The sequence below is a fragment of the Dermacentor variabilis genome, chromosome 5 (assembly GCF_050947875.1).
Source record: "Dermacentor variabilis isolate Ectoservices chromosome 5, ASM5094787v1, whole genome shotgun sequence".
NCBI classification, from domain to species: domain Eukaryota; kingdom Metazoa; phylum Arthropoda; class Arachnida; order Ixodida; family Ixodidae; genus Dermacentor; species Dermacentor variabilis.
The window spans coordinates 178,492,288-178,518,235 of record NC_134572.1 but is presented as its reverse complement, the minus strand read 5'-3'; the positions used below and the strand labels follow the sequence as shown (position 1 = coordinate 178,518,235).

The window sequence follows — 25,948 nt, the reverse complement described above, 5'->3', positions numbered from 1 at the left end:
ACCGACAATCGGAGCAACCGACAGAGCCCGGCGCACAAGATTTCACTGCCGGAATGGTTGGTTCGTCTTCACAGCGTGGCTGTGAAGGCTCGTATAAGGCGTTCACAGCGTGGCTCATATAAGGCCCTACTTGGCGTGATATAGCAAAATATACGGTGTTACTTGTAGGTTTATATGCCCCCCATATAAACACATACAAAATATAGAAAGGTCACGTATCACATTTTTCTTAAGAAGGCAGCGCTCGAAGACGGCTCGATGGGCATGTACGTGTATACGCGCGCACATGTTTGCGTGTGTGTGTGTTTGTGCGTCTGTGTTTGTGAGCGTGCGTGTGTTTTTGTGCGTGCGTGTGTGAGCGTGCGTGCGTGCGCGCGCGCGCGCGTGTGTGTGTCACGCAGAAAGGTGAGCAAATGACCACACCATGCTTGAAATCATCTCGACCCCCATATCTGATGACATCACCCAGCCTCTACCTTATCCGTTGATGTTGAGATGCGTTCCGGAAACCTCACCTTACGTTTCAGCGGCCGGCGTCGACTTCACCTTGACTTAATCTCAACCTCATTATTGCGTTTGAGGTCGGGTCCTCAAACGCAACTTCGTATCTGGAGTTCAATGTCGGGCACAGAATGTCAAATACGTTTCCAGTACATAAGCCTACCTAAAAATGATCTAATGCATCTTATACAGGTGGCTCAAACCCATGATACAGCAAAAGAGGAAAAGGAAAAAAATACGTATAATACTCCATTGAAATTTTGTTCTGTAGGAGGTGTTCTGAGAAACGTTCTACTTCAAGGCGTACTAAAGCTGAAGCAAGCGATAGCGACAGGTGCACATATTTTAAGGATGTAAATATTTACACCAGAAGATGATAACATGCCACTGACTCATTCGTTCAGAAGGGGACGACATGCACATAGCAACTGTGTAATACCTTGACCTCAAAACTCGACCTCCACCGAGGATTACACCTCACTCAACCTCAAACTGACGCACGAGGCCGAGTTCCACCTTGTCGACGTCACGCACAGACCTTCAGGCAGTCACAAAAGCACCTCACTTTTCGAGGTTGAGGTCGATCTCACGTGGTCAGAAGTTCATGCCGATGCCCACCTTGGAGTGGGTGCGCTGTTGCGTACTCCAGGGTAGCGTATCGTACTGCTGCCGAGAAGTAGCGGCACCTGCCTATCGAAGCTCGACCGACGTTACTTATTGGGTAGCGTGGCGTTGTCGGCGGGCTGCAGGCATCCGGTAGACCATGGCGACCAAGCAAGGGCGAGACGATTTCTAGTGCGAAACTTGCACGGTTTATTCAAAGGTAGTTGAAAGAAAATGAGAAGAGCATGAAGTGATTAAAAGTACATTTCGGAGCCCCTTAAATAGGCTCTCTACAATCGTGGGCGGGATCTTGCTTCCGTCGACGTCACGTGACCGGCACAGAAAGAGGGCCCCTCCTCCTCTGGTTATACCGAGCCTGCTGCAGGGAGGAGGTCGTCACGCCTCCTGGAATTGTAGACGCCTGTCCGTTTCTTCTGCGCGTTGCGGGCTCGTGAAAGTTCTCCTCTAGGTCCAATTCGAGGAAAGGGCCTCTCTAAACTCGCGCACAAACACACAAAAGAGGCCTGTAAACTGCGGGGCTTCCGGCAGACACTCGAAACGGTCATGGCGAATTAGAAAGTCACGCTTCATTTCGACGAGGCCTGGTGGAAGAAGGTCGGGCGAGAGAAAGTTCTCTCTGCACGTGGAGCGGGACGCCAACAATAGCAGGCGAAGTCACGCCTCATTTCGACGAGGCAGGGTGAGATGGTGGGTTGAAATTCCTTTCAACACGTGGTGTTAGACGCCAACCCTAACAGCGCCCAGAGCTAGCGGGGTAGTCACGTCATCGGGATCCTGTCTGTTCTCGGGCCAGTGGCGTAGCAACAGGGGGGGCCGGGGGGCCGTGGGCCCCGGGTGCAAGGGGCCATTGGGGGGGGGTTGTCATATACGTCTGAAGACACCCCTCTTTCCGCCGGCTACACCCAGGGGGGGGGGGGGGGGTTACAGAAGACCTATGGGCCCCGGGTGCCAGACGACCTAGCTACGCCACTGTCTCGGGCGCATTCCCAGGTCTGAGCTATAGAGCGTGGCGATCTCAATGAACCAGACGAATGTATTCCGAACGCTCGATTTCGAACAGTCGTATGTGGCCAGCTTTCAAGCGCTATGGAGCGCTCGAAAGAGAACAGTCAGAAGTACCATTATTTTCACACGGTCTTCGAGTGCTGCAGTCTTATTATTATAAAAGGAGGACCTTCAGAAAACATGATAAGTCGGTGGAGTCTACGAGGACGAAGTAATTTGACGCAGGTAAACAAGGACTGTCGATGCGGCAACAAGTCATTCAGTGGCAGTGCGACCACTTGTTAACACTAGACCGGTTGAGCTCTAGTAGAACATCTTCCGCGGCGTCCTTTCCGTGCAAGGCGACATCAAAGGAAAACCAAAACTACACAATCGGCTCTCAGTTTTCAGGACAGCATGGAGCAACACAAATGGCAGAATATGAAATTCTGCTGCAAGCATTCGCTTAAAAAAAATTAAACGTAATGTGCTTCTTGGGTTTCGATTTCCAGTTGCGACGGGGGCCATTTGACAGACGCAGCACCGAATCGAGGAAGTCGGAAACGCGATCTTCACTCGGCCGCCGCCGCTGACAACGACGAACTCGGAAAGCGCTGCGATGTGAGAGGGAGAAAACGAGCCGACGCCGCTTCCGGACTCTACACAGCCACGCGAGCGGGCAGACGTCGCCGTATCCGTTCATCCTCTCGCCCTAGCTCGACGTTATCGCGGTGCCGAGAAGAGGTCGGAAGAAGCACCGATGCAGAGGTCAGTCACGGGGAAAAACGCGATTCGAGCACCGCTTTGGTTGTTTGTTTTTCCCTGTGTAAAGAAAAGGCTCCTCGAAAAAAAAAAAAATCAGGGCTCGGCATGTTCGAAAACACGGGGCGGTTTTCTGAACATTGCACAGTCAGATTACCCGCTACATTGGCGAATCCGCCATCTCGTTATCTGTGATTGGCACGCGGTCCTCTCACGCTTTACCTGACTGGCTCAAAACGCCACCATTGCAAAATCAGACAATATGGGTGAATTTGACAGCGAATTCAGAGTAGAATGTTAACCTCCGTGGAGGCTGCATTCTTGATCGATAACCTTCTGGGACGCTTTCATGCTCGCGAGACATAATGTTCAACGCGGCCGTCTCACTGAAACGACGGCCTCCCTGTCGGCATTTATTGCGACAACAATGCGACGTCGAAGTAACGTTGGTGCAACGTGTTTCACGTCGCTCTCTTCAGATCTACTTCTCGATTGGCTTTTCCAGTCATCGCGCACTGAAAGTTATCGATCTAAAATACGGCCCCAGAGTTTCACGTACACAGTCGAACATCGGCTCAAAAGTGACCAGAGTGCACTAGAGAAAAACAAAACAAGCCGCAGTTTCGCCCGAAAGGAAAAGCACCGATTACGATAGCAAACTAGTAGACAACTAGCTCTACGTAGAAAGCATAGTAGTTTTATCGGCCGTATGAAGTTGTGAAAATTCGCTTACTCACAATTGATAGAATGTGTAAGCGCGACTGAACGAGGATATAGAAAGAAACAGGCATATATAGAGTGTCTGTTTCCACGTCCTCGTTCAGTCGCGCTTACACATTCTATCATGGATTCAAACCAACAAGCCCGCCAACGTGTTGTAGGAACGTGTTGTCACGCGCGCACATGTAAACATCAACCCATCTCGCTCGATGACCGCGCAAACTCGCTGTCAAAATGCTAGAGTGAGGAATCGCGGCAGGAGCAGCGATCAAGTCGGCCTTCGTGCATCTCTCGCTTCAACGCCGACGAAACGTCGAAAGCACATCGCATACGAGGCTACTGCCACTGCGTGCGCTCTCCAAACACCGCAGATCGCTTTGACGATGAGGCCCGCGCGGACGCGCACTTTAGCTACGTCGCAGATCGGTTTCAAGATAAGGCGCCCGCACGGCCCCCTGTAAGCAGCAGCCACAAGAGAAGAACGCCCTCACCCCCTCCATCTCCTCACCTCCGTGCGTCGCGCGCGACAGGAGAGGGCACGATTCCCGCGCGCCTTCCTCGCTCGCGCACGCGAGATTGAGCCGCGTTCGCCGTCTCACCCTCGCATACGGGGCGCAGCGACGATTTTATCGCCCTTGGACTATATGAGGAACGAAATAACGAGCGAACGAAGGAGGGAGGGAGCGAATTAACGAGCGAACGAATGAACGAACGAACGAGCGAACGAAAAGGGAGGGAGTAACCAGCGAGCGAACGAATGAACGAACGAGCGAACGTGGTATGGAGCGAAAAGAAAAATGAGGGACGGAGTGAAAGAACGAGGGAGCGAGCGACCAAACAAATGAACCGAAGAACTAAGGAGGGAGGGAATGAGCGAACGAATGAACGATCGATATAATGAGCGAATGAACGAACAAGGGAGGGATTGAAAGAACGAGCGAGCAAACGAACGAGGGAGTGAATGAACGAACAAAAGAGCGAGTGAACAAACCAGATACGGAGCGAAAGTGTGTGCGAACAAACGAAGAAGGGAGCGAAAACACGAGCGAACGAACGAGCAAAATAGCAAAGGTTTTACTTGCCGTGTCCGACCACCGACGATCGTTCCGGGAAACAATGTTATTCGCTTTAAAAATCAAGCGCGAAAACTAGCGCAGCTGCGTTGGCATATTGCGGGCGGCGCTGAACTCGTGACTGCGAGAAGCGTACACCGCCGTACGTGCGTCGTGCCACGGGGGCGGCTTACACGTCGACGTGCGGCAACGCCCGACGGCACGCTGCGTGAACGACCGCGCGCAGGAACGTGAGGAGGTGACGATTTAGAAACAATGGAACGGCCAATAATATTGCAGCCCACCGTGCTTCCTGCTGGTGTGAACAACGGTTTCGGAGTAACAACATTTTAGAAAAGAAGCGAAAACACGTGATTCCGTGAACTTGCAGGATATGAAGTACTGTAACAAAGGGACCGCTAAAGAAAAGCACATTACACTGACAAGGTATGTTTGCTAAACACTACTTTCATTAATTTCCCGCTAGAAGGCTAGTTATTACGAGAGAAAATAAGCGCCAAATATATAGTTTTTTCTTTAAGTTCGCGCAGAAGCCCTACCGCTAGTGCGCCAGTCTGATATCACACATTTCAAGCAATTTTCTCGCATTTGGGGCATTGCGGCTCAGCAAATCATCTTCAACCTTGCCAAGTTGAGTCTCTAGCTGGTTCTTTCAGAAAACAACGTAGGCCGCTTCTATCGACAACAGAGTCCGAGCACAGGCAGTCTCGGCGAGCTCGTGCGCAAACCCGGAGGCGGCGTCGCCACCCGTTCTTGCGGCTTTGCTCGCTGGCTCCTCTCGCGGTACAAGAGTGACAGTATTACACCAGGGTAATTTCTTCTCTACAGCTCGACTCTTTCTCTTCTTTTTAGTGTCCCTCTAAGAAAGCAGCGTTGGGCGACACTATGTACGATATCGCTGCAAGCGCAGAGGGTACCTTTCGGGAAAAGCGAGTTGTCTAACGAATTTGCCTCTTCGTGCGAACTTACGGTTCCACCCTTGTCCTGTTTACGTCGCGGCGACGGAGCGTCGGCACCGACGAAGCCGCCCTGCGAGGCGATCACGTTCCTCGCCCGGCGAGGGGATAACCCGACACTCGCGTACGTCAGAGCCACGAGCTTCGCACCGGACAGGAGAGAGGCCACGTGGTCGCCAAAGCAGGGGAGTGCGAGACAAGAGAACGCGTCGAACGGAATCCGTCGAACCAGTGGCAAATACTCAGGGAACATGGGATTATGCCCACGCTGTGGTCTTTCTGTACAGTCAGTGCAGCCAGTACGCAGGCTCTTCGACTCAAACGAAAACGATTCAATTCGTATGCGAAAGATAGATAAGGAGAGGAAAAACAGGATATTAAACGAAAGGGTATCTCCTATTAGTTACCGCGTAATGGACAAAGATACGAGCGATGGAAAGGATGGAGAAAAACAACAATAAATAACGGTTTGAGACAAATAAAAGGAGTGTTGCGTTTCGCCTGCGACACGTGGTTTTGCCGGCGCTACTGCGGCGGGGCGGCAGACATTTTGGCCCGATCGTCGTCGCCGCAACACTCATCGCCAGGTGTTTCCAGGCGCGACTGCGGCGATGCGACCGCCTAGGGATCATCCTCGCATTCCAGTCATTGTGCCCGAAACAGGCGATGCCAAAGCGGGGATCTCATTCCAGTCATTGGGCCCGAAACAGGCGATGCCAAAGCAGGGATCTCGTTCCAGTCATTGTGCCCGAAACAGGCGATGCCAAAGCAGGGACCATCCTCTCATTACAGTCATTGTATCCGACCGGCAGCGCCACGACAGGGTGCTACGAGATCGTGCTCGACATGGTGCTACGGCATCGCTACGACAGTGTGCGTCACCATTAGCCCATTGTACATTCACGTGCTCGTCTTTTGAGGGGTTCCTTCTTGCCCTCAACTGCGAGAGTATAAAAACAGCTGCCCCCGGACGCCAAAAGGAGGGCTCCGATTTCTTCTGTTGAGTGAAGTGCTCTCCCGTCTCTCTACTTCGGTCAAACCTGACCGCCAACTCTTTGCGATGTTAAAATAAACAAGTTGTTTCGTTGTTACCAGTCGACTCATGCTTTGCCGGGACCTTCGGATGCTTCCAGTTGTACCCCAGGCCGCCAGGCCAACGCTACCCTTGGGGCTTGCGACCCAGGTACAACCACGGGCGTCAGCGCCGAGTTCCCAACAGATCGTACCAGCGGTCGGACCCAAACATCTGGTTGGCAGCGGTGAGATCGCCTCCGACTTCAAACAACTGTCTGCCAGCGGTGAGATCGCGACAACGGAGGCCAGCAGCAAAGAGATGCAGTTGACTGTATGCTGAGCAGCTCAACGACGATCCGGGAGCAGTGCAACGAGCCCTGTGTGACGACTGGTTGCCTGCAGCGGAACGACTGCGCGGAAGTTCCTGCCTGCGAGGTTTGGTGAGTGCGGGACTTTCTTCTTCTGAGCTTTGCCAGGCTTTTGTTAGTGTTAGAAACAGAGCTGGTAATTGTGGTTGTCGTTGCTGCCGGGTTAGTTGCGGCAAGACAATAATAGGCAGTAGAGAAAGCAGCATTCAGAGCAGCCATGGATTTGAAGTCGTTGCGCAAACCGAAATTGTTGGAGCTTGCAAGAGAGTTGGGTCTTGATGTCTCAGACAAACTAAGAAAACCGGAACTGATAAAGGCTATTCTTGAGTTAGAGGCTGAGGATGACGAGCTGTCGGAATGCCTTGAGACCATTGAAGAGAGAGAGACTGCAAAAAGACAGGAGCGTGAACGTAAAGAACAGAAAGAAAAAGAAGAGCGTGAACGTAAAGAACAGAAAGAGCGAGAGCAACAAGAGCGTGACCGTCAACACGCTTTGGAAATGAAGCGTCTTGAGGTAGAGATGGAACGCGCTCGTAATGGAAGTCAGGCACACGGTGCAGGAGAACGCGTATTGTTCAAAATGACGGACCTGATGCGGCCGTTTAAGCTTGGAGAGGACATTGGTTTGTTCCTGGTTAACTTTGAGCGAACGTGCGAGAAGCAGGGGTTCTCTCGGGAAACGTGGCCACAGCGCTTGCTCACTTTGTTACCCGGCGAGGCGGCCGACGTAGTCGCTCGCTTGGATAGAGAGGAGGCAGAGGATTTCGACACAGTGAAATCGAGTCTTCTAAAAAAAGTACCGGCTGTCTGCGGAGGCGTTCCGTCGGAAGTTTCGGGAAAATGAGAAAGGCAGAAGTGAGTCATATACAGAGTTTGCGTATAGGCTTATGTCGAACATGCAGGAGTGGCTCAAAGAAGAGAAAGCGTTTGGTGACCACGATAAAGTTCTGCAGTGTTTCGGGCTAGAACAGTTTTATAGTCGGTTACCGGAGAACGTGCGATACTGGGTCTTGGATAGGCCAGACGTGAGTACGGTGGCTAGAGCCGCTGAGCTAGCCGAGGAGTTTGTGACGCGTCGAGCTCGCGGAGCTAAGGACGGTCAAAAGGGTGAATTTGGCTCGAAGTTCGAGAGGCCGAAGTTCACACCCATGAGAGCAAAGGGGAACACGCGTAGTGCGGATGCGAGTGGAAGCAGTGCGACCGAACCTAAGGAGACGGCGGCAGCCGAAGCCGAACGCAGAAAGCGGTTCGAGATGAGGCGAGCGGGCGTTTGTTATACGTGCCAGAAGCCGGGTCACTTTTCAGCGCAGTGTCCGGAAACAACACCAAAAGTTGTGTTTTTTTCAATAGGCAGCACTGACGAGAACATGAAGCTTCTCGAGCCTTACATGCGAGACCTCCTCGTGAACGGGAAAGAGTGCCGAGTGCTTCGCGATTCCGCAGCTACGATGGATGTAGTTCACCCGTCTTACGTAGAACCCCATATGTTCACGGGCGAGTGCGCATGGATCAAGCAAGCCGTGGAAGCTCATAGCGTGTGTCTGCCGGTAGCAAAAGTGCTTATTGAAGGACCTTTCGGAGCGCTTGAGACGGAGGCGGCAGTGTCATCTATGCTGCCACCCCAGTACCCGTACCTATTTTCAAACAGGTCCGATCACCTCCTGCGCGAGAAGGGGCTTTTGTTTGGTGAAGCTAGTGTTCAGGCCTTAACCAGATCGAAGGTTCGGGAGCTCGCTGCAAAGGCGGTAGTTGCGGGGCCGACGTTATCAAACAACGAAAAAGGGTCAGAGGCGCAGCAAGCTGATATTCCGAGCACGCCCGAACTGAATAAACTTGAGTCTGTAACGTTAAAGGCGCCAGATACTGGAGAGGAAACGCCCGACGCGGGAAAGTTAGAAGAGCTATCTACTGATTTGCTCATCGCGCCTACGTCAGACGGACTTGATAGGTTGCTAAAAGTCAGCCGGACGGCTTTGATAGCCGAGCAAAAAAAGGATGGCAGCCTGGAAAACGTGCGCTGCAATGTCAAAGAAGGTATCGCCAGGAAAACTGCGCGTTTTGTGGAAAGAGGTGGAGTCCTGTACCGGAAGTATCTAGACCGCCGAGGAGTGGAGTTCGATCAGCTGGTCGTGCCTCAATGCTATCGTCAGGATCTGTTGCGCTTGTCACATGGGGGTTCGTGGTCCGGACACCTAGGAGTTAAGAAAACTAAGGACCGTCTCTTGCAAGAGTACTATTGGCCAGGGTGTTTTCGGGACGCAGACCATTTCGTGAGGACATGTGACACTTGTCAGCGGGTGGGCAAACCAGGGGACAAATCAAGGGCGCCGTTGAAATTGGTACCTATCATTACGGAGCCTTTTAGACGGCTCGTTATTGATACTGTGGGACCTCTGCCGGTAACAGCCACGGGGTACAGACACATTTTGACTGTGATCTGCCCAGCGACAAAGTTCCCTGAAGCAGTGCCGCTTAAAGAACTCAGCTCAGTTGAGATAGTTAATGCACTACTGTCCATATTTGCGCGAGTTGGTTTTCCTGCGGAAATCCAATCAGATCAGGGCACAGTGTTTACTAGCGCTTTGACGACAACTTTTCTCGAAAGGTGTGGGGTAAAGCTGTTACACAGCTCAGTGTACCACCCACAGTCGAATTCCGTTGAGAAGCTCCACTCCGTCATGAAGCGCGTGTTGAGAGCGTTGTGTTTTGAACATCGAACTGACTGGGAGCTGTGTCTGCCTGGGGTGATGTTTGCTTTAAGGACCGCGCCGCATGCGGCTACGGGGTTTTCGCCAGCTGAACTGGTGTACGGTCGCTCGCTTCGATCTCCGCTTCGCATGCTTCGAGAATCATGGGAAGGTAGGGGCGACGACCCAGTCGTGGTGGAGTACGTGCTTAAGCTCCTCGAACGCTTAAGAAGGGCACAGGAGTTGTCAGGTGAAGCAATGACAAAGGCCCAGCAGAGGGCCAAGGTTTATTATGATCGGACAGCCAGGGCCCGTCGTTTTGAGGTTGGCGATGAGGTCATGATATTGCGCACATCGCTAAACAACAAACTAGACGTGCAGTGGGAGGGCCCAGCACGAATTGTTCAGAAACTGTCGGACGTTAACTACGTGGTAAGTCTGCCAGGAAAGCGGAAAGCACAGCAAGTTTACCACTGTAATCTGCTCAAACCTTATAGACCAAGGGAAGCAGTGGTGTGCATGATGGTAAACGTTCCTGAAGAGCTTCCAGTCGAGCTTCCGGGACTAGGCTCAGTGACGAACAGGGAAGACACCGGTCAAGTCATTAGTGACCTTATCAGTAAAGCACCGCTGTCGCCCGAGCAGAAAACCGAACTACACCAGCTATTACAAGAGTTTCAAGGTCTGTTCTCTGAGAGGCCTGGTAGGACTTCGGTACTTACTCATGATATAGAACTTACCTCCCCAGAGCCAGTACGATCCAAGGCGTATCGGGTGTCACCCCGCCAGAGCGATATTATGGAGGCTGAGGTAAAGAAAATGCTACAGCTCGGTGTTATTGAGGCAGGGGAGAGTGATTATACCTCCCCTTTGATTTTAGTTGAGGTACCGGGCAAGGAACCTCGTCCTTGCGTCGACTACCGCAGGCTTAATTCCATCACTAAGGATCAAATTTATCCGATCCCTAGCATCGAGGAGCGCCTTGAGAAAGTTAGTAGCGCTCAGTTTATTTCCACCCTAGATCTTGTCAGGGGTTATTGGCAGGTTCCACTTACAGAAGAGGCTAGTAGGTATGCGGCGTTCATTTCACCAATGGGAACATTCCGTCCTAAAGTGTTGAGTTTTGGTTTGAAGAACGCGCCATACTGTTTTTCAAGTCTCATGGATAAAGTGTTGCGGGGACAGCAAGAATTCGCTTTACCGTATCTAGACGACGTAGCGATATTCTCCGCATCCTGGTCTGAGCATATGACACACTTGCGGGCAGTGCTAACCCGCCTGCGCGAAGCAGGCTTGACAGTCAAGGCTCCTAAGTGCCAGTTAGCACAGGCCGAGGTTGTCTACCTCGGTCACGTGATTGGTCAGGGTCGTCGCCGCCCCTCTGAAATAAAGGTGGCCGCTGTGCGAGACTTCCCGCAACCGCGCACGAAGACCGATATTCGGTCGTTCTTAGGTGTCGCCGGCTACTATCAGAGGTACATCCCTAGGTACTCTGATATCGCGGCTCCCCTGACGGATGCTCTAAGAAAGACAGAGCCTCAAACAGTCGTCTGGGACGAGACCAAGGAAAGAGCTTTTAGCGCCCTAAAGAGTGCCCTAACAAGCCAGCCTGTGCTACGATCGCCAGACTATACAAAAGGGTTCATTGTTCAGTGCGATGCTAGTGAGCGAGGCATGGGCGTTGTCCTGTGCCAACGGGAAAATGGAGAAGTAGAACACCCCGTCCTGTATGCTAGTCGTAAGCTGACCAGTCGTGAGCAGGCGTATAGCGCCACCGAGAACGAGTGTGCATGTCTCGTGTGGGCCGTTCAGAAATTGTCATGCTATCTAGCCGGCTCGAGGTTTATCATTGAGACGGATCACTGCCCTCTCCAATGGCTGCAGACCATCTCTTCCAAAAATGGCCGCCTCCTGCGCTGGAGCCTCGCTTTACAACAATATTCCTTTGAGGTGCGTTACAAAAAGGGGAGTCTCAACGGTAACGCCGATGGCTTAAGTCGAAGCCCCTAACGTAGGAATCAGCCTCAAAATTGTTTGTTACTGATGTTTTTCTTCCTGAGGCAGGATTTTTTTTTAACATATTGCTTTTGTTTAGTGTTTCAAAGTGATGATATGCTTTCTAGTGCAATTTTTCAATTTGTGGACGCGTTCTGAGTGATGCTAGACTACTGTAAGGAACTAGGCAGTGGTATAAAAAGGGGAAAGAGCCTGGCAGGGCTTAGTGAGGGTTGTGCCGTGCTTGCTGACTGAGCGGTTGAGTTTCAGCGTAGTTCTAACGCTTGCCGGGAACGAGAACAAAAATGTGAACTCTCCCGAAGTCACTTTGCAGTGTCCCGTGCGAACCTGAACAAGAGAACGAGGCCTTCTCTGTGCGCTGCGCTCAAGAAACGTCGAGGGACGCCCGACTTCGGTTATGAGCATCATCGAGCGACATCCCTCCGGACAGCGGATGCAGTCCCCTGTCCATCGGGATCTCCTTCCCCCGGCGGGGCGGTCTGTTGCGTTTCGCCTGCGACACGTGGTTTTGCCGGCGCTACTGCGGCGGGGCGGCAGACATTTTGGCCCGATCGTCGTCGCCGCAACACTCATCGCCAGGTGTTTCCAGGCGCGACTGCGGCGATGCGACCGCCTAGGGATCATCCTCGCATTCCAGTCATTGTGCCCGAAACAGGCGATGCCAAAGCAGGGATCTCATTCCAGTCATTGGGCCCGAAACAGGCGATGCCAAAGCAGGGATCTCGTTCCAGTCATTGTGCCCGAAACAGGCGATGCCAAAGCAGGGACCATCCTCTCATTACAGTCATTGTGTCCGACCGGCAGCGCCACGACAGGGTGCTACGAGATCGTGCTCGACATGGTGCTACGGCATCGCTACGACAGTGTGCGTCACCATTAGCCCATTGTACATTCACGTGCTCGTCTTTTGAGGGGTTCCTTCTTGCCCTCAACTGCGAGAGTATAAAAACAGCTGCCCCCGGACGCCAAAAGGAGGGCTCCGATTTCTTCTGTTGAGTGAAGTGCTCTCCCGTCTCTCTACTTCGGTCAAACCTGACCGCCAACTCTTTGCGATGTTAAAATAAACAAGTTGTTTCGTTGTTACCAGTCGACTCATGCTTTGCCGGGACCTTCGGATGCTTCCAGTTGTACCCCAGGCCGCCAGGCCAACGCTACCCTTGGGGCTTGCGACCCAGGTACAACCACGGGCGTCAGCGCCGAGTTCCCAACAGATCGTACCAGCGGTCGGACCCAAACAGGAGGTATCCCGTTCCAGAGTCTAACACGCAGTGTCGCAGTGTTACAAGTCGCTCTTACAAAGTCACGCGATCGCGGATGTTTTAAATAACGCTCTATTCATTTTCACTTCGTCTTTCTATAGAGGATCAGTGCGTAACTGCATATATAGGCGACCGGCGCACCAAGGTTCAGAAAGCCTGCCGTAGCGCCCTTCCCGCAGCCCACGTTTCCTCCTCTACAATCAGCTCAAGATTGATTCAAGCGACAAGAAATATGAGAAGTTAGAAAAAATACGCGAGTACTAGATACTGTACAAACAAACAGACTACAGGTGAAAATATAAATACAATTTGTTCGCCTGAGAGAACATGAGGAAACTAAAGAAATAACACTATGAGAAGAACTGACAATTGGGCGTATTTTTTCTACGGCGACGTTTCTGAAATCCAATAAAATTACATCAACAATAGCGTGCACAACGTTGCGCAGCCAAGAAAACATGTGGAACACGGGACACGAGCACGAGAAATAAGAAGCAACAAGCGTGGTACGGAGTCACCTCTACGCTGCTAATGAACCGAATTCCAAGCAGAGACGGAAGGTCCGCATACAGAACCGGGAACATTCGCACGCCCCCTCGTGACACACACAGGAAGAAGTCCCGAAGCACCCAAGTCCGTTCGATTTGTCACGCGCCCCCTCCGAGATGCGCGCGCCACACGTGGTGACCACTCCGGGAGGGTCGACCCCCAAATATAGCACGGATTTGAGCGAGCGAGCAGTAGTGGCAGCGACGAGGGTGCCGCTCACGGCTGGGCGCGTCGGTGTCGTCCTTGACCCTCCAGGAGTTGAGAGAGAGGGTGAGAGGATGAGACCGTTATAGCGTCGCGGCCCCACTTACGAGCTCGAGCGCCTACTCGCTTAAAACCGTGCAGCGCTTGCGGACGCTCGTCGCATCGCACCGGACGTATTACGATCACATAGCGCGGTCGCGACATGTGGGGCGACGCCTGGCGTCAGCGGGTCTGTTTTACTCGGTGTTGGGCCAGCCGGTGCAACCGCCGAGTTCAGCGCAGAAATTGTCAGACGAAACTGCGGCGCTATTGGAACAGCAAGCGTGGCGGCTCAGGCGGCAATGGAATTATAGTTAGTAATTAAATAAACATACAACTTCGACCTACCGGCTTTACACGGATTTGTGGCTTTGGAAATTTCCCCTTTGAAACAAAACGTTGAGTTATAAACGAAACAATTCCCGTTCTCACTGCGCAGTCTTACTGCCTTCTGCATTAAGAAAACTAAAGAAAAAAACAACGGACGCTTAAAAATTTGAGTCAATAATGGCACATAAAGCGTAGTAAACAAAGCCACAAAAACACCTGAAGCCACAAACGCGACGATTTGACAAATACATGCACTAACCATCATTCGCAAGCTATCCGAACGATGGCGGCGCCAGAATTTCCTCTAGTAATATTAGGAGAAAATTTACAGGTACAATCGAATGTTTAGATGAACATTAAAGAGAGTGCAAGTAGAAGTTAGGCTAGCCTAGCGAAAAGAAAATCGCAGTTTCGCCCTACAGTAGATTAGTAGACAGCTATCCGAAGTAAGGATAGTAGTTTTATCGGCCGTATAAATTTGTAAAAATTCGCTTACTAACTGAATTAACAAGCATGGTGTAACGCGCGCACAAGCAGACATGAACACGTCTCACTCGATGACGCTGTGTGGAGGAGCGCGTAGTGGGACAGGGGACACAGAAGAACATGCAAGGATAAGTGCTTAATTGCCCTCGTTTTTCTGTGTCCGGCTTCGAGTTGCACCCTATAGATGCTCATATAAAAAAATTGCCCAAACCACCACCTCTCTAACTTACTCGATGACCGCGCTATCAAAACGCTGGAGGGGTAAAGCGTGGCGACAGCATCGAGCGAATCGACCTTCGTGCTGCCTCTCGCTTCAACGCGAGCTAAGCGTCGAGAACACAGCGCACACGAAGCGATTATCCCTCTGTGCACCTCGACTTTGTACTCATAGCAGATCGCCTTCAAGATAAGGCACGGGCGGATGCGAGCGGCCACCGGAGTAAACCCCTCCCCTTCCTTCCTCCCGGTGCCTTGCACGCGAATGACTCAGGCCTTTAGCCGAGAAAGCGCAAGTGTAGGTCTGAGGATTAATATACAGGGGACTAAGGTAACGTTCAGTGACCTGGCAAGGGAACAAGAATTCATGATGGACGTTCAGCCTTTGGAATATGTGCAGGAGTGCATTTATCTAGGCCAATTGCTGCCATGGGCTGCTGACCATGAGAAGGAAATTTACAGAATACAAAATGGGCTGCAACACATACCCCAGATTTAATGACCATCATCTTACGCTGCAGCCACCGCGGCACCCGTCGCGGAGGGTAATTAGCGGTTACGTGTGTCGCCCTGCTAAGAGGTCGCGGGATCGAATCCGCGGTGGCCGCATTTCGATGGGGGCGAAATGCAAGAACACCCGTGTACCGTATATTGGGCGCGCGCTGAAGATCCCTTGGTGGTCAAAATTAATCAGAGCCCCCCACTACAGCGTGCTTCTTAGTAAAATTGTGGGGGCTTTGGCATGTAAAACCCTACAATTTATTCATTCATCACCGCTCTACCTTAAAAAGTTCACAGTCATTGCATTCTACCGGTACTGACATCGTCTTCAGCCAATTTTTATGTCCTCTGCAAGACGAAGGCCTCTCCCAGCGATTTCCAATTACCTGTCTTGCGCTAGCTGATTCCAACTTGCGCTTGCAAATTTCCTAATTTCATCACCCCGCCTAATTTCTTGTCGTCATCGACTGCGCTTCCCTTCTCTTGACACCCATTCTATCTCTCCTCATTCTATAAGACCACTTCTTTACGTGTAGGTTTATCTACCCTGCGTGGTACAAGGCCTGTCCAGCTCCACTTGCTTTCTCTTAATGCAAACTAGAATGTCGGCTATCCCCGTCTACTGTCTGATCCACACCACTTGTATTCCTGTCTCTTAGCGTAGCGCCTAACATTTTTCGTTTATTTGCGCGGTCCTTCACTTGTTCCCGGGCTTCTTTGTTAGCCTTCAAGTTGCTGTCCCATACGCTAGCACCTGTTCAACGCAACGATTGTACACTTTTTATTGCGCAAGCATTCTTTGGCGATCGAGTACCCGAGCCCCGTGATGCGGAAAGTATAATGCCTTACTTCTGCACAAAAATGCTAAATTTGCGAAGTTAAGAGATTTGATCGGTATAATAGCGTAAATGTAGATGAGTGTTAGCTTTATAAGCGATAATAAACAATTTAAGCCAAGAAAAAAGCAATAAGAGAATACACATAGGACTACATAGGGCTCCATAGGAAATGCATGGCGCCAACTGAAATTTGGGGGTGGGCCAACTTGAAATTTGAAGGTGGGTCAAGTTCAAATCTGGAGGTCAGCCGCTGAACTTTGGGGATGAGCCAACTTTAAATTCGTGGGTGGGCGAACTTGAAATTGGTGGAAGGCTCAACCAGAAACTTGGATGCGGGCCAACTTAAATTTAGGGGTGGGCCAACTTAAATTTGGAGGTGGGTCAACTTAAGTTCAAGCTAGGTCAACTTGAAATTTGAGGGTGGGCTAACTTCAATTTGGGGGTGGGCCAACTTGAAATGTCGGCTGGGCCAACTTGTAATTTGAGTCTTCGCCAACTTGTAACTTAGGGTGGGCCAACGCACAATTTGAGGGTGGGTCAACTTCAATTTGGGGGTCGGCGAGCTTCAATTCGCGGGTGGGCCAACTTTAAATCGGGGGTGGGCCAATTAAGTTTTAGGGGTGGACCAAGTTTAAATTTGGGGTTGAGCCAATTTAAAATTTCCAAGACGGACAACTTAAATTTGAAAATGGGCAAACTTGGAATTTGGGGGCAGGCCAACTTGAATTTGCTAGTGGGCCAACTGAAATTTGGGTGTATGGTTACGCAATTAAGCAACTTCAGTGGAGTTTCTACGTTCTTTCTTTTCAACGACAGTGGTGAACTCTCGGTCAGTATTAGGTAATGGCGGCCGTATGGATTCCAGCCCATTTTTAGTGTAGAAATTAAATTCTCGTGGTCAAGGTCCCCTATAACGTACTCCTGTAACTGGCAATCATGGATTCCTGTTTCCTTGCCAGGTTACTGAACATTAACTTTATCTTCTGAACAGTAATGTTCAGCCCCACTCTTGCACTTTCTCGGTTAAGGTCCTGCATGATTTGTTGCAATTATTCTCCAGTGTTGCTAAACCGAAGGTTGCCGAAATATTCGCCGTTGACCTTGACATATCGGGCAGAAACTTCGATGTTAACAAAGACGCATTAAAAGGTACGGACCGCGCAAAGAGCTATGGGACGAAAATTGTCAGGCGTGACGTCACGTTAAGAGACAGGAAGAGAGCGGTGTGGATCAGAGAGAAAACGGGGGCAGCTCACATAGTGTAGCTGACATTAACCGGAATAAACGGGGTTGAATAGGCCAAGAAACCTGTAGATCCGATAATCGACAGTCAATCGTAGTTACAGAACAGGCGCCATGAGAAAGTAAGCGATCGCCGAGGACGGCAGAAAGTTAGGTGGGGCGATGCAAACGGGATATTCGCAAGCATACAGCGGTGTCCGCTGGCGGATGACTGGGCCAATCGGAGACACTCTGAGTGCACATTCGCAAACATGCCCGATGCCCCAAGTTGGCTGCTCAGCAGGACAGCAGCCAGCGCATGCACAGTGGCCCGAATGATCCATGTGCGCACATCTCCGATAAATATATCCGGCGAGGAAACGACGATGAGCGCCAAGAACTCGAGCAGAGAAAGCTCCGCTTTGAAAGCTGAATATTTCCGCAGCCTGGGTAAGGCAGCTTCCACACAGCACAGGCATGGGCGAACAACACAGTGTTGTAGATAGTGTTTACATATTGTTATACCATATGTACATAGTATTACAGAATATCATTTAGAGAAACGTTTTATACTGCCTACAGAACCAACTGCTCGGAAATTGAACACGCTCGGGGATACAGATGTCCGTAAACTTTTGACGCCGACTGCAAGTAAACCAGTCTGCATTTTGCAAATCTAAATGTGCTAGGCCACCTACGTGTGGAACATCGATATAGGAGCAACATCCTTGGTCAGGTCTCGCGGCCCCTTCAGCTCCTATCGTTAAAATAAACAAAGTTGACGTTGAAAACACCGAGTCAAACTTATCGGCAGCCGGACTATCCGGCGACCCAAGAGGCGGAAGCCAGTGCCGCGACCGAACTTCGGTGAAGAGGGCGCCGCCAAGCCCGAGTTTGCAGATCGTTACGGCGGAGCGTCGGCGTCGGCGCCAATTTGCGGCGCGTCGCTGGGCGCACGCGCGCGTCCTCTTGCTAATCAGCTCGTTTGTTGGTTAACGACGTTTCGCTTCCCAAGGAAACTGCACGCTTCCTGCCGGGAACCGTTCGAGGTCGCCAGTGCGACTCCGACAGCGGGTTCTCCGAGCAGCGCGTGCCAAAAGCTCAGGCGACGGCTGCGCTTCGCGTACTGGCAAAGATTTCTAGATGTTCTATTAGGCAAGAAAAAAAAACCGAAAAAAAAAACCGCAAGAGCCGAATTCCCAAAGTGTTTCGTCCGTAAGTGATCTCTGCAATTGGCTGGCCGCCTTCACTAATGGCCTGCCCAGCATCAGGATTGAGTGAAGTTTCCTCTTATACGAACAATGCCAGCAAAGGAGCTTCTTCTTGTTCTTCGTTTTTGGATCATTTGTTTGTGAAGACGCAGGCCTCTAAAGGCGCGATAGATACCATTTCGCATTGAAAACAGCCTTCACAAGTTTGGCGGTCGCCGTCTGTCGTTTCGATAACTTGTTTTAACTCACATGTCTATCACCGGTGTCATACAGACGGTGTCAAATGTATGCAGACCGCAGGATATGAGGAAAAAAATATTAATAGTTGTGCAGCCACGGTATTTATCGGGTTTATTAGCGCAAAAGAAACTGCACTAGTACGTGTCTGTACTTAAACAACCTGTACAAGTAATGGCAAAAGCACGGTGCTGTACTTTGCTGGATACAGTCGCAAATTGCTAGGAAATGCAACGTATTCTCAAATTCCGCCGCCCGTAAATTCCGCCGCCCGTAATCTATCGACGTCGAATTTACAGACCAGGCGGTTTTTATTGTTGTTACTATTATTGCCACGGACGCCCGAGACACGTTCACGGCGTCGGCGTTGTCGTGCTGTCCCGCTATCGACGGCATGTGCGCAGCTCGCGGGTTGCAGGGCGTCTCCAGGGACGCGGCGTGTGCTTGGCTGCAGCGACGGCGGAGCGAACAGGGCCGCGTTCTGGCTGCAGCTGCTGGCACGAGCGATGCACAGCGTGCGCACTAGCGTTCCAGAAGAGCTGACTTGTGCATGATGTGTGCGTGTAGGGGGAGGGATAGAGGGAGAGAGAGAGTGCGAAGAGAAAAAAAAACGCTATATTCTGCAACCCTGTGCCGGACAGTAAACGTCAAGCTAACGTTATCTAATTCTTTATTGACGTGCTCAGCGCAGTGCGGTATTCGAGAGCGTTTTCTACTGGGTCCGTTACGTCTGCCACACTTCTTCGGCGGGACACGTTCCACACGGCACTCACTGCACAACGTCTTGCTCGAGCTTGCTTGCTGGTGTGTGCGTGCTTATGCCCGCGTAGAACAATAATCACACTAACTATAGCAGTGAGTCGTGTGCAGTACGATGCAAGCGCAGAGAATATACTTAATCGGGGGCGCATGAGTGTCACTGACCATTTAGTAGGAACGTTGCGCCCCGCTGGTCTCGGACAGGAAGTCAGACACAGAGCCGAAAGCACACCTCACATAAAGGACGTGTAGCATTTCACTCTCCTCACGGGGTGCGGAGTAATTCGCCGACGTTTTTCCGTCGGTCTCGTCTCGAGCACCGTCCGGGTGAGACACGCTTGCACAAACACTAGCGGCGCTGATCACGAAGCCAGCTTTCTGTGACGCTCGGTCGCTGGCGCTTCAAGTGCAGCGCTAGACCTTGCTATCGCTGTCAGTACTCCGTCCATCGAGCGTGCTCCCTCTCCCCCCCCCCCCCCAGCGCCCCAACTATGCTACTAAACTAACTCTACTAAACTACGCTACTAATCGTGGTAGCGGAACCGAGGACCGTGACTTAGCCGCTTGATGATGCGTTGATACACGCAAGAGGTCGAGGGTTCGATTACAGGGCGCATTTCGATGGGGCGAAATGGAAAATCGCTTGTGCATAGATTTAGGTGCTCAGAACCTCGGTTGTCAAAATTCACTACCAGCATAACGGGGTGCCTCATCAACTACAACGCAGCACAAACACACGCCTCAAAAAATGAAGCCGTGCACTAGTACCACTACGACAAAATGAAAATTGGTGACAAAATGTTGCTAAGGGCTTCCAGCAAGGTTTTTGCAAATAAATGGAAATAAACTGATCATCCATTCATTAGTTGCGTGTTTGAACACTACAGTACGCATACTGCTTTGTCCGTAGTAATTCCGAGCAGACGAGACTATGTCAAAGACGACAGCGGCTGGTCACACGCGAAAGACGCAACACCGTTACTTAAATTTCGTGTAGTCAAGAGCTAACAGCAAAAAAAAAAAAAAAAAGAAAAAGAAAGAAAGAAGAGAAAGTGTAGAGGGCGCTGCGCAACACCCAAGAGCTGTGTGCCAGCGCGATGTTTGCGCACACATCCGCTTGATTTGAACTTGAGAGGAAAAAAGCGAAGCCCCTTAACAAACTCTAGTGCTGAGCTGGGGGATACAGGCGTCTGTTATTTATTGTAGGTTATTCAAAGCCCTCTGGTTTTGAACCCACTACTTCCGGGCACTTCAACATAACTGCCATCCATCCATCCATCCATCCATCCATCCATCCATGCATTCATCCATTCATCTACGTGCTCCCCTGCTGTTCAGTGAAACACAACTGCGCCTGTCAACTCGAAACTAAAACAATAACGCTCAGCCTGAATGAGACTGCTGTGTTGTCGGAGAGGTAGTTTCTGTGCTCGAACGGTGACAGCTTCGAAATAGGAAATACCCGTCCCTATGGCATTGTGCTGCCAACGCGAAGTCGAGGGTTCGACTGTGCGCTGTGGCGGTCGCAAGAAAACGGTGCCCGCTCAAGTGAAGAACCTCAGGTGGTCAGTGATTCATCCGGAGCCCTCCCATTACCGACGTCTCGCGAACCTTTCATATTGCCTATAGCGTATTGAACCAAATCAATCAATCAATCAATCAATCAATCAATCAATCAATCAATCAATCAATCAATCAATCAATCAATCAATCAATCAATCAATCAATTCGGAAATCTCGTACACAGATACGTAAACGGCACTGAACCACACCTAATGGTGCACGCACTCGATCGAAGCATATGCATGAGACACTACCACAACACGTAAAGTACAGCCACCATCATGATTAACGCGACAAGGAGTGCCTATCGACTAAAGCGGCTCGACTCTAGTAAACACGGGCAGCAAAATCTGCAAATATTGAATGCTTTCGAAAGAAGATGCGTTAAGCTAGCACATTCAAGGTATGTCACCCAACCAGACATCACCAGTACTCTGCGCAGGAGAAATAAACAGGCTCTTGAAAGGCGTTCACGGAGAGGGTGTTGGGAGGCTAGTTGGTAAGACATATAAAGGCGTGTTAGGATTAAATATGCAGGTAACTGAACACAATGGCCATAGCCGGCCAGCCTCGTCACTTCTAGTGGGACCGAACGCCGTCTGCTACATCGCCTCCTTGCTTGCACGGGCCGAAAGTTTTGCAGGCGGGGGCCCTCGAAGAAAGAGGGGAAAGGAGGGAGAGGCGTGTCTCGGAACGGCGGCATTTCCGGAGCGAGCCAGAGGAGTCGGCCGAGCACTGTCGTCGAGTGACGTCGTCCGTCTCGGACTATGGCTGCGACCACCGAAGCAACGATAGGCCCGGAAAGACGAGACAAAGGCAGGGCGACGTCACGCGCACAGGCGAGAGAAGGACGAGGAGCCGGGGGGATCGGCGCAGATCCACAAATGCAGGCCGAGGGTCTGGGCGCGCCGTTTTCCTTTGAGTTGACCGCGCACGCATCTCAAGACGAACATCCAGCAGCGGCGATGTCGTTGCACCGCTTCTCGGGAAGGCGAAGTGCTCGCGCGTGCGAGTGAAAAAACGCCGCCGCCTCAGTGTGTTTACTTCTTTCGTGCGAAAAAGTTGCTTGACGAAAACCAAAACAGACGGGGCTACAGAAACCTCGCGCAAGATAGCGAGCAGACTGATGAAGGCCGGAACCCCATAAACAAAGGTACGAAAGGTGGAAGGGGATCGTACGAGGCAGCGGAGGCAGGAGGCCGGGCGAAAACCGATGCAAAGACACACCAACACGTACGGGTAAGAAAATAGAAACCAAGCAGAAAGCGGGGAGCGGAGAATGGGGCAAACAAACACACACACCTTCAGAGAGAAACGGTGCGAAGCAAAAAGTCGGGTCTCCGCGCAGCAGCGGCAAACGCTCCGAGGGGACACGAGTGCGGAGACGGCCTTTGATGGAGTGGCCGAGCCGAGCGGACAGGCAGCGGCAGGCCACGGTTCACGTGGTCTCTGGAGGAGGACGGCAGCTTCGCGGGCGACAGACCCACAGCCCGAGAATGTGCTACGACCGACTGTTCGGAGGGCGTGCGGGGCAGCAGGAAAGAGAGAAAGCGCGAACATCGTCAGATCAAAAGGAGGCGAGCGAAAGAAGGAAAATGCGGTAACGTTCGCGCCCGCCTTTCCCCCCGCGGTCGCGACCCCCGAGAACTTGGAGGGTCTCCTCCCAAGCCGGGGGCCCCCCTTGGCTCGGTAGAGGGGAACGCGAACGGGGATCGCACGGGAGCCGATAAGCTTTCGCCACCGGCGCGACGCGCGTAAAAGACGGCGCTGTTTAATGAGGCGTCCCGCTTGCGGCCTGACCTCGTCGTACCGGCGGGTCCCACCCCGCCTCACAAGCGTTGTGACGAAAAGTAAGGAATTTACTGCGACGGACAAAAGGAACAGCGGGCGCGTCTCCGAGGTGGGCTCTCGGAGGTCGCGACGAACTCCGCGAGTCCAAGAACCGGCGTACAGTGAGCCGCAGAAGTTAACGGGCCGTGGGTTTCCCGAAGAAAGCTGAATTCCCGCGAAACCAGGCACACCAATTAAAAATTTCGCTAATTTAGCAGTTACTTTGCGATTTTAACAGTGATTCACAAAATTAGAATCACCATGCCTTAAAAGAGCGGAAATTCGCATTCGACGTGGAAGCCACGTTTCGCGGGGTTTTGTACCCGACTGTAGTTGTAAAGGCCTCCTTCTTGACGTTTCGTTTGTTTTAGAGGTAAAGGAGTAGGTGCGTGAGTGGGGAGACGAGGGAGCCAGTGTATCGAGAGCGTTGCTTCAAAGAGCCGCTTCCGCAGTTGTGCGCAACTCTCTGCTTTGTAGCGATGGTGTGGGTGATGGTGTGAGAAGCGAGTTAGTTTAAGCAAACAGAAATAACGCCGACATCCATGGAGCACTCAGAGAAAAATATACCGAAGGACTGCGGTGGCTTTCTGGCCCACTGTTTTATCTGCGCTAACGAAGATGTCAGCAGCGCTAGTTTTTCTCCAGAGGAAAACATAACGTTAAGAAAAACGCAATATCCGGCAGCGCAAAAACATTCACTGGCGTTACTTAACATTAAAGACAAATCTTTGCGTCTCGCAAACAGCAGAACAGGCTTCTTCATTCGGTACTTTGTTTTTGGGTAACCAACCACACATCCACGTAAAACTCGCGAGAGCGAAACCAACCCGGAATGTGTATCGTACGCATGCAGTGCGATCTCAAGTAATTCAGGCAGCAGGGAAAAGATAGCGCAGATAAATATAAGCCAACAAGAACCCCCTCCCCGGTTAAAAAAGAAAGAAAGAAAAATGTCCATAAATTATTATCTCTTCATTGAACATTCAGAGAAGTTGCTAGAACGACTCCGCATTGATAATATTCATCCAATGAAAACTCAGCCTTGGCTCATCAATTGCATTCGCTGCGAAACGTGACGTGCGAGCGATCGCCCGATATAAAAAATCTGAAAGCGCGTATCATCGCGAAAGTTAAACAGCCACAAAGTAAGGCTAATGGAACTGACACGCTTGGTGATATGTGGTCACTGATGCACTTAGATTGAGGACAAAAAACCGACGTCCAATACTCGCAAAAAAGAAGAAAAAGTAAAATTTCGCCGAACGGCAACGGGCCGTGCGAAATCGACCGTCGTATACGCGTTTCGCCATTACAAACACAACGCACGTAGTACGCCCTCCGAAGATACGATCACTGAAAGCAATGTTGATGAATGACATAGTATGATGTCACGTGTCATTCTGCATGCGCGCATTTATAAGAGCAGCTCACGAGTATAGCCGTTTCGACGCTAGAACTTGCGCGCGATATTCAACGCCGCGCGTTAAAAAAAAAATGAAAGAAAATGTAGCTCACCTTTCGCTCGTCTGTCGCTTTTCTGACTGCGGAGAGGACGACGCAGGGCCGACACGAAAGTGTCAGCGACGAGAAGGCCTCAAGGTCCGCAGAACTGTCACAGCGGAGGGCGTTCGCCTTTGTAGTTGGCACGTCCACCAGCCCTATAGGTCGACCGGACGACGCGCGACACACGGACACCACTGCGAGCGCGCGCTATCCGAGTCGACTCCGCAAAGCAACACTCACGCGCGCGCGCGCGCGTTCCCGCCTTTGACAGCGCGGCGCGACGCACGACAACGGCGGCCGGCGCGCTAGGACGCTTGTCCGAGCACCCGACGCAGACACAACACGGCCATGGCCTTCACCCGTGTCAGACGCGAGCGCGCGGCACAAGACAGATCGTCGCCGACACCAGCGCGGGCAGTTTCCTCCGAGGCGAGTCAGAGCCGCCGACATCAGCGACGGAGAGCGCGCGCGAGCGGCCACGGCCGGAGCGACGCACGCCGGGAAGGCCCCGGGAGAATCCATTCGACATCGCCGAGGGGAGGCTATGATTGAGCTGCACCAGCTCGGTTCTCTCTTTGAGAGATGCATGCCGACAAAGGAAGAGTGGTCGTAATACTGCCCCACACCCCGCCATCCCTTTGAGCGACTTTGTTCTTCTCTTTCCATCGTTTCCCACTCGAACGAAGCGCTCTGTGCGTTTGCGCTCGTGCGTGCGTGCGCGTTGAAAAGTGCCACCGCAAGTCGCCCTCTTCGGTCCCATGGCTATAAAAGAGCGAAGGAGAACGGATCCTTGGGAAAGAAGAGTAAGAAAAAGAAAGAAGGAAAGCGAATGTGCATAACGGCGCCGTGCCTGTGTCCAGCCGGGAGAGCGGGACTGCCGCTGCGGCGCCGGTCCGGTCCCCTACGTTACTGCGGCCTGTCGTGCGCAATGACGCGTCGGCGCCTGTCGCGCGCTTTAGAGAGACCCGGCGAAGGTGGCAAATGGGGCGAAGCATAAGCACGGTCGACGAAGTCCGACATCAATGGAGCTTTATCGGAGTACATGTTTTTTTTTTTTTTTTTTACCATGCACTACGACGTTAGACAGTAGAGCACCCCTCGGTTTTAGAAAAAAGAGTGGGCGGTGAGAACGCTTCAATAAATCCCTCTGTGAAAGGGACAGCTCAGGTAAGAACAACGGACGTACGTCGCTTCTTATTATTGTAGAGAAAATATAGTATTTTTCGCGTACTGTTCTGTTGGCCTGTAGTCACGAGGAAATAGATAGATGGGAACGAGATTTATGGGCACAACCTCAGAACATGCAAACCGCCGACCGACCGACTGATTCATTGGGCTTAACGTTCCTAAACTGACTTTAAGGTCACAGAGGTGCTCTGGGGCCATGACGAACTATTTACTTGATATCTCCGGATTACTTTCACCACATGAAGTTCTTTATCGTACACCTGACGCTGGATACACGAATGTTTTCGAAATCCGGCGCGGCCGGTAGG

The 25,948-nt window shown here is 51.6% G+C and overlaps 1 protein-coding gene across 1 annotated transcript in view; it reads right to left on the bottom strand.

Moving 5' to 3' along the window:
* The window catches only part of LOC142583366 (LHFPL tetraspan subfamily member 2a protein), a 170,331-nt gene extending 145,372 nt beyond the window's left edge, over nt 1-24,959 (bottom strand). Inside the window, exon 1 of the mRNA XM_075693797.1 lies at nt 24,465-24,959. The gene's annotated coding sequence lies outside the window, so the exon portion shown is untranslated. The remainder of the gene's footprint in view (nt 1-24,464) is intronic.
* Between the last annotated feature and the right edge of the window lie 989 nt (nt 24,960-25,948).